Source organism: Pinus tabuliformis, chromosome X, assembly GCF_031772625.1.
Source record: "Pinus tabuliformis cultivar Carrire ecotype Pingquan chromosome X, CPIR1, whole genome shotgun sequence".
In the NCBI taxonomy this organism is placed as follows: domain Eukaryota; kingdom Viridiplantae; phylum Streptophyta; class Pinopsida; order Pinales; family Pinaceae; genus Pinus; species Pinus tabuliformis.
Genome location: NC_142308.1, coordinates 401,160,573 through 401,172,024, shown reverse-complemented (window position 1 = coordinate 401,172,024; position 11,452 = coordinate 401,160,573). Strand labels below are relative to the sequence as shown.

Genomic DNA, 11,452 nt, shown 5'->3' with positions numbered 1-11,452 from the left:
TGCAAGTGCATAACCAATGAGTATAGCAGTGAGTTCAGAGCTTTAGTATTGCAGTGAGTTTAAGGATTTATTCATCAACAATGTTTTAGAGTTTTGTGCAGAGATTAAATATCATATTGGAGAGTGTGTCTAGAGAGATTTTTTCTCTCATTTGAGTGTGGAATTGTGATTGCACGAGTGTGCTTATTTGTTGCTAGTTTTGTTTATGCAATAATGTTTTAGCTCTGATTCATAGTTTCTTATAGCATAATTATTTGTACCTGGAGTGGGGGATTCAAGCGAAGTGCACATTAATTGTCTATTATAGGAGTGGGTGCTCCAAGTTGGTTATGGTCAACATTTCTCATTTTAGTCAAGGGGTGAGTGCTCCAGTGCTAATGGTGGCTAGCTAATGTAATTTAAATGAGAATATTTGAAGCAATAGATAATATGAAGAAGCAAAAAATAGTTCGGTGGTTTTTTTCCCTGGAGGGGCGTTTTTCCACCGAAAATCCAAGTGTCTACATGTGATGATTGTTCGTGTTTTTCATGTGCGTGATCTTTTTATATCTTTCTGAAGTAAATTTATGAATAAGTTATATTTGCAGAAATAATTTTTAAATTTTTGTAATACTGATTCACGTCCCCCCTCCTCTCAGTATTAATATTGTGTACTAATTGGTATCAAATCCCAATCCTTTGTTGTAACTTGACCACTGAAAGGAGAGTTTGAGAAGGGACAATGGTTGGCCATGATGTGAAGGTTCCAATTTTTTATGGTTAAAACTATAATCTATGGAAAATGAGAATGGAAGGGCATCTCATAATTTTAGGTTTTGATGTTTTTTCTACTGTGGTGTCTTGGTATGTTGTTCCTAACGTTCTTCCATCAGATGTTGATGAAAAGAAGATGTTTCAAAACAATTCCAAATCCAGAAATGTTATTATTGCGGCAAAAAGTGAGAATGAGCTGATAAAAGTCATGCATTGTAAATCAGCTAAAGAGGTTGGGACAAACTTGAGAATAGCTATCAAGGTGATAAGAAGGTGAAGAAAGCGAAGCTCCAAATCTATATGATGAGGTTTGAGAGATTGAAAATGAAGGAAGAGTAAACTATTGTAGAGTATTTCCGAATAGTTGAAACAGTGACAGATTTGATCAAGAGCATAGATGAAAAATTTGAAGATGAGGTCATTATTCAAAAAATCTTGAGGTCTTTACCAACAAGATTTAACCCCAAGGTTTCTTCTATTGAGGAGATGTCTGACTTTGTCACTCTTACTATGGAGAAATTTCTTGGAATTATTACAACTTATGAAATGCGCATTGTAGAAGAGAAATCCGAGTCTAGTGAAGTTGCATTTAAGGCCTCTTGGGCACTCTTGCTATGGAGCAATTTCTTGGAATTATTACAACTTATGAAATGTGCATTGTAGAAGAGAAATCTAAGTCTAGTGAAGTTGCATTTAAGGCATCCAAGAGGGTTAAGGCTCTTACCAAAAAGCTCAAGAAATTTCCAAAGAAAATCAAGGAAGAGGAATATTATTCTAGCAGTGAATTTGATTAAGAATTTTCTTAGTTCGCCAATAAATTAAAGAGAGGTTCTAGAAAGTATAAAGACAAGCTTCCTTTAAAGTGTTTCAAATGTGGATAAGTTGGAAATTTTGCTGCAAAATGTCAACACAAAAGAAGTGAAAAGGAGGAAAAGAAGAATGATATGAAAAACAAGGATAAAACTCGGAAATTTCGAAAAGCTAAAGTTGAAAAGAGAAGGAGTTACTAATCCAAAGAAGAAAGTGATATTTCAAATAAAAGAAATGAGAATTATTCATCATCATCAAAGGAAGAGCACAATGAATGTGTTCTTATTGCTTTTGATTCTGAAGATGAATCAAATATTTAGGATGGAAAGATTGATTATTAAGGTGAGCTCATTACTACACTTGATGAGTTAAGAAAATATAGAAACAAAAATAAGTTGCTGAAATAGGAAGTACGCAAACTAAATGGGAATAAACCTCGTTTGGTTGATAATTATTTGAAGACCTAGTTGGATGAGCTTGAGAAATTTAAGGAAAATTTGATGCAACAAATTGTGGTTCAACAAAATAATTTGGTTGAGTTGGAGAGAGAAAATGAATCTTTGAAGCAAAATATTGGTGGAGCTCCTATTTCATGAATCCATGACGAAGACATCATCTGCCTAAAAAAAGAACTAGAAGAAGCAAAAATAAAAGAAAATTTTCTCACTAATCAGCTAGAAGAATGGAAAGAAAATTGTCACAAACTTGAAGAAGAAATTGTTTCATTAAAGGCCAATCTATCAAAAGCAGAAACTAAAGCATTTCTAAATCAGAAATTTGTTAAGGGATCTAAAACTTTGCAAAATATTCTTAACATGTAAATGCCACCGGAGGACAAAATTGGTTTGGGGTTCAAGTCTCCTCTACAAAATGTCAAAAATCAACCAAGTATCAGTTATATAGATGCTTTGAAAGGAAAATAAAATGAAGCAAATGTTGGAGAAACTAGCAAGAATCCGCAAAAGAATGAAGTTGAAATCAAATCAGCAGAAAATCAGCAAGTAAAACAAGCAAGATCATCAAATTTCATTCCATCATGGCAAAAAAAAGGCAGGTATCCTACACTATTTCATGGTTATTGTTTTGCGTGTAATAATTTTGGACACAAAGCCATAAATTGTAGGTTGAAGATGTTTCCTAGAAGAAATGTTGATAGATCAAGAGTTGCTCAAGGACCAAATATTTTGCATGCTAATGGAAATAATTCTTTTGCTCCACTAATGAATGAGATTGAGTGTTTTAGATGCAATAACTTTGGTCACAAAGCTAGTGAGTGCAGATCTAACTTTCCAAACTCTTTCATGCAACACACTCAAGAGAAATCTAATCAACAGAAAGTTGAGAAAATATGGAAGAAAAAGGATGAAAATTGTGAGCTTGCTTTGATAGATCATGATCAACATGAGCAATGGATGATTGATAGTGGTTTCTCCAAGCACATGACTAGTGATAAGAGAAAATTCTTGCAGCTAAAAGAGTACGAAAAAGGAAATGTCAATTTTGGAAATGATGCAGCAATTCCCATCAAAAGCAAAGGAACAATTAGGTTAGAAAAGAAGACCAAAACTCAAAATGTGCTTTACATTGATGGATTGAAGCAAAGTCTCCTCAGTGTGATTCAATTGTGTGATAATGGGCATGAGGTGACTTTTAGATATAAAGTGTGTGAGACCATAAATGCAGAATTGGGAAAGTTGGTGGTAAAGGCCATTAGAAGTGACAACAACATGTATATTTTTTATGACACTAGACACAGTTGCTTCCTGAGAAAAACAGAAGAATCTTGGCTATGACATAGAATATTGGATCATGTTAATTTTGATAATATAATCAAAATTAGGAATATTAGAATAGTTAGAGGATTACCAAGGTTGGCTAAACCAGATAGCATAATATGCAAGTCATGCCAATTTTGGAAACAAACAAGAGTGCATTTCAAATCTAAGGAGTTCACTACAAGCATATCATTGGAGGTAGTGCATGGAGATGTGTGTGGTCCTACAAGGAAGAAAATTCCAAGATGTGAGAGACATTTCAGATTATTTTTTGATGAGTTTACTAGAGCCACCTAGATTATGATTATGAAATAAAATTTGAAGCTTTCATAAAATTTAAGTACTTTAAGGCACTTGTTGAAAATGAAGTTGATTTCAAGATAAAGTGTCTTAGATATGATAGACGAGGTGAGTTCATGTCCAAGGAATTTGATGAATTTGTGAGGAGAATGGGATCAAGAGGCAATAATCCATACCTAGAGCACCACAACAAAATGGTGTAGTGGGGAGGAAAAATAGATTGGTCCAAAATATGGCACGATCTATGTTAGATGAAGTTGGTGTGTTAGAGACCTTTTTGGGAGAAGCAACTCAAACAAAAGTATATTTGGCCAATAGAGTTCTTCTTAGGACTAACAGTGACAAAAATTCATATGAGTTGTGGAAAGGAAGACCAACAAAAGTTGACCACTTCAAAATATTTGGGAGCAAATTCTACATCAAGGGGACGAAAGAAAAACTTGGCAAGTTTGAACCAACAGTTGATTAAGGAATATTCCTTAGTTATTCCTTCAAAATAAATGGAGACAAATGATACAACGGGAGAACCAAAAAGGTAATCAAATGTATTGATATTGTTGTTGATCAATATTTTCCTAAATCTAATGATTCCAAATATGTTGCAGCTGATCACGATTTCATAGAATATGAGGACCAATAAATTTCTGACAATGATGAATAAGAGGGAGAAGAGAGAAAGACCTCCAATGCAAAGAAGGCTCCACCAAGTCACATCCAAAAGAAGCACTCGGGAAGTCAAATTCTTGGAAGAAAAGAGGATGGAGTGCAAACAAGGAGGAAGTTGTTGGATAGCTTCAATCAAGCAAATTTTTCACTATTATCTCAAATAGATCCCAAAAGCTTTAATGAGGCTAGAGAAGATCAACATAATGTCAAATCAATGAATGAAGAGTTAGATCATATTGAGAAGAACAATACATGGGAGCTTGTGCTAAGGCCAAAGGATAAAAACATTATTGGAACCAAGTGCGTGCTCAAGCACAAGCTAAATGAAGAAGGCAAAGTGGTAAGGAACAAAGCAAGACTTGTGTGCAAGGGGTATACTTAAGTAGAAGGTATTATTTTGATGGAACGTTTGCACCTATATCTAGATTAGATGCAGTAAGAATATTTTTGGCCTTTGCATGCTACAAGAAAATTAAAGTTTATCAAATGGACGTAAAATCAACTTTCTTGAATGGTGATATAGAAGAAGAAGTTTATTGGGTGATGATGAGAATCAAGTGTGCATATTGAAAAAGTCCCTTTATGGCTTGAAGCAAGCTCCAAGGGCATGGTATGCAAATCTAGACAAACATATACAACAACAAGGCTTCAAAAAGGGATCCATGGACAACAATTTATATATCAAATTTGAAGGTGATCATTTTCTAATAATTATTGTGTATGTAGATGATATTATCTTTGGGAGTGATTTGGAGGAGATGGGCCAACATTTTGCACAAGAAATGAAAAAATAATTTGAGATGTCAATGTTGGGTGAGCTTACTTTCTTCCTTAGTTTTTAAGTTATTCAAGATGATAAAGGCATTTTCATTTCTCAATCAAAGTATCTTAGAGAGAAATTAAAACAATTTGGCATGGAAGATTGCAAACCAATATGCACTCCTATGGTAATTGGTTGTAAATTGAGTAAAGATGATGAATCACCAGAAGTAAATTAGTCCATGTATCATTCCATGATTGGAAGCTTATTGTATATAACTACTTCTAGACCTGATATTATGCAAGCTATAGGATTGGTCTCAAGATTTCAAGCTAATCCCAAGGAGACTCATCTTAATGTAGTAAAAAGGATATTCAAGTACCTTCAAGGAACTCTTGACTATGGATTATGGTATCCCAAAGGTAAACATTTCAATTTGATTTATTTTTCTATGTTGATTGGGCTGGTGGTATTGATGACATGAAAAGTACTTCATGTGCAACTCACTTTTTGGGAGTTTTTTTAGTCTCTTAGGCTAGAAAGAAACAAATCTCTATCTCCTTGTCCACAACTGAAGCTGAATATATAGAAGTAACCACTTGTTGTACACACATATTTTGGATGAATCAAACTCTTCAAGACATGCATGTTGAGTATGAAAAGCCTCTTCCCATCATGGTAGACAACACAAGTGAAATAAGAATATCCAAATATATGGTTCTTCATTCCAAGACCAAGCACATACCAATCAAATATCATTTTCTAATAGAACAAGTTGTCAAAAAAGTTGTGAAGTTAGAATATATTGCTTGAAATCAACAAATCGCAAATATCTTCACCAATCCACTTCCAAGGGAGACATTTGAATATCTTAGAGGGTGGATGAGTTTTTTTCCTTTTCGAAGGCATTTAGGAGTTTTTCATGGAGTTAGCTTTTGTCATATGGTTGCCACCAAGAGCACTTTTAGCTGCAAAATTTGGAGAATGGGTGGTGATTAGTTGTTTGCAATATTTTCAAGGAATTATGAACTACTTGCTTTCTTCTTCTTGCTTGATTTCAAGATGGATTTCTTCTTCATGTACATTTCTTCTTCAAGATGGCGTGGTCTCAAATATATTCAATGGGAGAATGTTCATTAGCTCATGGGGAGTTATTGTTGTAGCCCTTCACGGGAAGTACTTCATTTTTCGCTATATATCACATTGTTGTTATGTATTTTCTCTTTCCAGGTAAGACCCCTTTCCATTGATGTCAAAGGGGGAGAGGGAGTGAGTTGTTTGTGTGCTCAACTTAAGATTGTTGTGTGTACATGTAATATTTATTTTCAGAAGATACAAGTTCACATCATTGGAAAAGGGGGAGTATGTCAGCATGTTTGTGTTTCCATTGATGTCACCTATTATAAGTCATGTACTCATGAGTCCCTATGTATCATCTTGATTCTGTTGTATAATTTTTGTGGGTTGTCATGCTGATGTAAAGTGTTGTAATAGTATCGTAAAGTCTGTAGAAGATGTGTCATGATGTATCAAGCTCTCATCCAAAGCTGAGCTACAAGTTTGAAGGAGGTATTACTGAAGTCTTGTAGGAAGCCATATTTTTTTTTAAGGCTTTTGGTAAGTGTCACGATGTTATGGAGTCATGGGAAAGGTTTTCTCAATGTATCAAGTATCCTCTTGAAGCAGGGCTGCAAAATTTTTGGGAAATCTTAGTTTTGAGAAATATACACTAGTTTTGTAAAGGAAACTAGGGTACATACGTTGGTCTTATGAAGGAAACCCGTGTATACATCATGGAAATGATTTTATCTAGATTCCTTGCACATGTCATGAATTTTATTTCTCTTTCCTATGGTTTTTGTTTGCTATTTTCAATGTAAAGGTTGGAAAAGGACAAGGAATCTCTAGAATTTGATCAAAGTTGAAACTATCAAAAGCCTAGTGGAATGAGTGGCTTGATTTGGTAAAAAATTCTAGCTCAATCAAATATGAAGCATGTGAATAGGTTTTGGGTGAGCTCCATCACCTATAGAATTAATTGGTTTAATCATTTCCAAAAATTACAAATATGAGAAGAAAGGTTGCTCATTTGGTTGGATCTCTAGTAGTGTGAGTGAATGAGTGTGCATGAAGTGCAAGTGCACAACCACTAAGTGTAGCAGTGGGTTTAGAGCTTCAGTATTGCAGTGTGTTTTAGGATTTATTCATCAACAATGTTTTAGAGTTGTGTGCAGAGATTGAAGATCAACTTGGAGAGTGTGTGTGGAGAGATTTGTTCTCTCATTTGGAGTGTGAAATTATGGCTACACGAGTGTTCCTATTTGTTTCTCAGTAGTGTTTTCAGTTCTATATAAAATTTTCTTATAGAAGAATTGTTTGTACTTGGAGTGGGGGCTTAAAGTTAAGTACATGTTTATTTTCTATTATAGGAGTGGGTGCTCCAAGTTGGTTGTGGCCAACATTTCTCATTTCAGTCAAGGGGTCGGTGCTCCATTGCTAGTGGTGGCTAGAGGATGTAATGTAAATGAAAATATTTGAAGCAATAGATAATAAGAAGAAGTAGCAAACAATTCATTAGTTTTTTGCCTTGGAGGGGGGATTTTCCACCTAAAATACAATTGTCTACATGTGATGATTGTTCATGTTTTTCATTTGCATAATCTTGTTATATATTAATGAAGTAAATTTCTAAATAAGTTTTATTTACAGAAATAATTTTTAAATTTTTGTAATACTAATTCACACCCCCCCCCCTCCATGTTACTTTTGTCTAACATATTCTCTTTTTCAAATTCCTCTATTTAAAAATGACATTTCTACATTCTTTTTTGATTGTGATGTGAACATCTCGATAATCAATTAAGTGGAATTGAATGGCTAAACTAAAATGAACTATTGGGAAACCATCACCTTGAAGATAATGACTCCATTGATATGCATTGTGATGAGTCCCCAAGTACATTGGTTGATCTCTTGTCTTCACAAGAAGACTTGGATTTGTAAATCTTTTATCTAGAATACGATTCGATCATAGAAGAGCTTCTCATAGGAATTTCTTCCTCAACTCACCATCCCTTGTGTCGAAATGTGTATGAGGAATCAACTAATATATTAGGTTATTCCGATTTGTAGTATGATGAATTAGATCTCAAGTTCACAAAAGATGGCAAGGATTCCCACGATGAAGGATACAGTGTGGTAATCGTTCAACATATTTCTTACAATTTGGGTATTTTGTTTGGTGATGTTAAGACATCATATGAAACGGTTGATTCCAACCACTACCATCTGACCCATAATGTTCTTGCTAAAATAATTGATGATAGTTGTTTTCATACAAATGATAAACTAACCATGCCTTCAAAATTTAATCTTCCAATATTTGAAGGTTCAGGGACTCGTCAAGAAGTTGAGACACTTCAGTTTCTATTGATTTTTATGTTATTTCCTCATGATCTTTATGAGGTTCATGAACTAGGTTAGGTATGGACCATCTCACACATATATTTTCTTGACATTGTTTCACTTGATGCAAGCTCACTCTTGAAGGTTTCAACATTTTCATGTTCATTTTCTAATTCCTCAAGATAAAGCTTATCATCAGGTGAAATATTCTCATTTGGCTAATTCTTCTTCATGAAAATCCCTTGTATCTAACATAGGGTTGGAATGCATATCTTACTCGGATGTACACAACTATAAAGACTATCATTCTAATTATAAAGAGAGAGATTATCACCACTAAAGATTCCTTCCTGACAAATTCTTCCATGTGTTAGAGTCGGTCTTGTAAGTCCTTCGTCAAAGATCAAAACTATTTTTTCATTTCATTTTTAGGTGTCTCGCTCAATTCACTCAGTTGAATTTCGCTAGGGGCATGCCATAATCCGATGGAAGGACCTTGTTATTCAATCCCCTCATGCTTTATCCTGCTGGCTTAGGTCTGTTGGTCGAATCAATTTTTAGGTCATTTACAGTCCTGTTTGATGTCTAGGTCAGCGAAAGAGTTATTTTAGTCACTAGGTCTAGGGTTCGATCTTCAGAATGTTGAATAATGCCCGCGGGCCATGAGGATGTATTCAATAAGTTTTTATTTCAGGATTTTCATCGTCAATAATTCTCAAAGATATTTCTTCTTCAAAACTCTGTTTTGAAGAAGAAATCGTCAATTTTAATGTTTGTATTAAATTTGTAATTTTACCATGGAGTACTTCACATGCAGCCTCTCCTGATCATTTGCCGAAGTACAAAGGCCATCATCCCTGCACAAATCAACCAAGAGGCTATCATTCAAGCTCAGAAAATCAGATGGAAATGAAAAAAAAAGTTCACATTTGAAAAGTTCAAAGTGCCAAAGTTCTACATTATTGGAAATAGAATTTGCCAAATGAAAACAAAATAAAAAGCCCATGTCATAAAGATATTTCTTGTGTCTTCGTATATCTTTCCCATACCAAGAGTTATGCAAAGGGTCAAAGTCTGCAACAATGGAAAGCGTGCTATTTTAAACCAAAAACCAAAGTTCAGGTTATAATATTCATTATTTTTACAATCCATTTGCACGCAAGAATCATCAGTTAAGCCAAGAGGAAAATTGTGAAGGGTGAAAACAGAGTTTTGGAACTGGACTGTTGGTGAGTTAGGCTGCGGGGCACATAGGCACAGCGCGGCGCACTGGGCCTCTTGCCACAGTGTTATTTTTAATGGGCACGACGCACATGGCATGCGTTGCACATTGGGCTTGTGTGCGGCGCACAGAGCCTACAATATGTTCTTTTATATATTAAAGAAAGCTCTACTTGGGTGAACATGCTCTTTTATTGTGATCTTGACGCTCTTCCTCAAGGTCTTGAAGGTTTCAAAGGCAGGGAAGAGATGCTTCCTTTCCAAAAACTTGTTGACAACTTTGAAGCAGCGTATGATCTTGTTGCAAATGATGGCGCTTTGTTCACTTTTCGAACCAATAGAAATGCCCTTATGCAGCCGGAAGCTTGGAGTGACGTTATTGGAGAATCTGAGAAGGACGTGCTTGAATCAGCTTGCTGTGTCAATGGAAATCAACTTCTATTAAGCTATTTAAGCGATGTCAAGTATGTTTTGCAAATACGAGACTTGCAATCTGGAAATTTGCTTCATAATATGCCAATAGATATTGGGTCAGTTTCTGGAATATCAGGAAGGCGTAAAGACAAGGAGATATTTATTGGTTTTACAAGCTTTCTTACCCCTGGCATTATCTATCGATGCAACCTAGATGTGGAAAAACCAGAGTTAGTAGTTTTTAGAGAGACTGTTGTTCCAGGCTTTGATCGGACAGAGTTTGAGGCTAAACAGGTTTTCGTAGTCAACAAGGATGGAACTCTGATACCAATGTTCATTGTATCCAAGAAAGACATTGCTCTTGATGGTTCTCATCCCGCTCTATTATATGGTTATGGGGGCTTTAACATTAGCATCACCCCAAACTTCAGTGTTGGTCGTATTGTCATTTCAAGACATCTAGGGGCAGTTTTTGCAATTGCAAATATTCGTGGTGGTGGTGAATATGGAGAAGAATGGCATAAAGCAGGCTCTCTTGCCAAAAAACAAAATTGCTTTGATGATTTCATATCTGCCGCCGAGTTCCTTGTATCAGAGGGATATACACAACCTAAAAAGTTATGTATTGAAGGAGGCAGTAATGGTGGACTTCTTGTTGCAGCTTGCACAAATCAGAGACCTGACCTATTTGGTTGCACACTGGCTCATGTGGGTGTTATGGACATGTTGCGTTTTCATAAATTTACTATTGGCCATTTCTGGACTACTGACTATGGCTCTTCAGATAAGGAGGTAAAATTTCATTGGTTGATTAAATACTCACCATTGCATAATGTAAAGACACCATGGGACAAATCCGGACAGAATTTGCAGTATCTTGCTACAATGTTATTGACAACAGATCATGAAAACCATGTTGTGCCACTCCACTCTTTGAAACTCCTAGCAAAAATGCAGTATTGTTCTATATGACCTTCGAATGGCATCACCTTCAAATAATATGCAGACAAGGAATAATGCCAGGAACGTTTTAAGCGTTTTCCAGAAAAGAAACGCATTGAGAGACATCGACACCTACCGAAGTCTAAATTTAGAGCGAAAATATCTACCACAGCAGAGAGAATGGAAATAATATAGAGCATACAGCGGCTATGGAATGCTCTCAGGACACGTTGGGAGATATGCCTGTAAAACTAGACATCTGGATGTTGATTATAAAAAATTGGTTTTAATTCAAATGGGGAAGGTGAAAAGTCAAAGACCGAACGCCACAAAGACATCTACCGTGGCAAAGAAATAGGAACATATGGTCTATTTCTAACTTCAGTTATGATTCAGAAGGGATATA

General features: G+C 35.4%; 1 pseudogene; it reads left to right on the top strand.

Annotated features, from left to right (window-relative positions):
- The first annotated feature begins 787 nt into the window (after positions 1–787).
- LOC149140213 (uncharacterized) lies at positions 788–11,076 on the top strand (annotated as a pseudogene).
- Positions 11,077–11,452: the final 376 nt, after the last annotated feature.